Source organism: Eutrema salsugineum, unplaced genomic scaffold, assembly GCF_000478725.1.
Source record: "Eutrema salsugineum unplaced genomic scaffold, Eutsalg1_0 scaffold_11, whole genome shotgun sequence".
In the NCBI taxonomy this organism is placed as follows: Eukaryota; Viridiplantae; Streptophyta; class Magnoliopsida; order Brassicales; family Brassicaceae; genus Eutrema; species Eutrema salsugineum.
The window spans coordinates 7,887,275-7,888,659 of NW_006256901.1; the positions used below are offsets into that span (position 1 = coordinate 7,887,275).

General features: G+C 40.3%; 1 non-coding gene across 1 annotated transcript; it reads right to left on the minus strand.

Moving 5' to 3' along the window:
* Positions 1 to 846: 846 nt before the first annotated feature.
* LOC112090007 lies at positions 847 to 953 on the minus strand. The gene has a single exon (XR_002901366.1). It is a non-coding gene; the product is annotated as a small nucleolar RNA R71 (small nucleolar RNA).
* Positions 954 to 1,385: the final 432 nt, after the last annotated feature.

Sequence of the window (1,385 nt, forward strand, 5' to 3'; positions counted from 1 at the left end):
TGTTTAGTTTCTCTTGCTTGTTTAATTCTTAATTACTGCTTGTTCTTGTTTGCTTTATGTTTTTAGATCACCTTGTTACCAACTCATCTGCTTATTAGACTTGAATTAAGATAACTCCTCATAGTTCTAGTGTCTAGAATCTCTCCATTTGGATTGATACCTCAAGTGCTACAATGACATGAGTAGTTGAGGAATTGATCAAGGATTGAAAATTCCTACTATCAATTTGGCGCCGTTGCCAATTGAAGATTCATTCTAGCATTAGGACTTTGGATCTTCTTGAGATCAAGTCATTTTCTGTTTTTTTACTGATTACCTTTCAAGTGCTGTCTTTGTTTTCAGGTGTATGAACACCAGAAGTCAAGCAAGGAGACAAAGACAAAGAGCTGAGCAGAATGAGATGTTGGGTATGGATCAAGGGCAACAGGCTCATTGTGGTAATGGAAACCACCAGGCTCAGATAGAGGGTCCAGCAACACGTCCAATAATAGTTGTGGGAGCTGGTGATGAGGCCAATACTCAGGGTCAGAGATATGGGATTCAAGCTCCTACACCTGAAAACGATTTTGAGATCAAATCTGGCTTGATCAACATGGTGCAATCAACAGGTTCCATGGCTTGGCATTAGAAGACCCATTAGATCACATTGACAACTTTGATAGAGTTTGTGATCTAACTAAGATGAATGGAGTGAGTGAAGACAGTTTCAAGTTGAGGTTATTCCCTTTTTCTCTAGGAGACAAAGCACATCAGTGGGAAAAGTCTCTACCTCAAGGATCAGTCACAACTTGGGAGCAATGCAAAAGAGCATTTCTAACCAAGTTCTTCTCTTCATCAAGAACAGCAAGGTTAAGAAATGAAATCTCAAGTTTCATTCAGAAGAACCATGAATCATTTTGTGAGGTTTGGGAAAGATTTAGAAGGTATACCATGCAATGCCCTCACCATGGATTCTCAGATTGTCAGCTGCTAAGTACCTTCTACAGAGGTGCTTTAACAAAGGTCAGACTTCTCTTGGACACAGCTTCAAATGGTAATTTCATGACCAAGGAAGTCAATGATACCATGACCCTAGTGGAGAATGTAGCTCAGAGTGATGAGCTTTATGGATCAGACTTTGAAAGGAATTCAAGAGGAGCTGTGAGTGCTGAAGAGGAAAGGACAAGGAAAGACATCAAGTCTCTCAATAAGAAGCTAGACACACTTCTCTTAGCTTCTCATCAGTCAGCCAACTTTGTTAGAGATGTGAATCATGTGTTTCAAGACACATTTCAAAGGGAAGACATCACAGCTGAGGTGAACTTTGTAGGTGGCCAACAAGGTTACCAAAAGGGCTTTACCTACTACAAGAATCCCCCAAACCAGAACTTCTATCCTCAAAACAC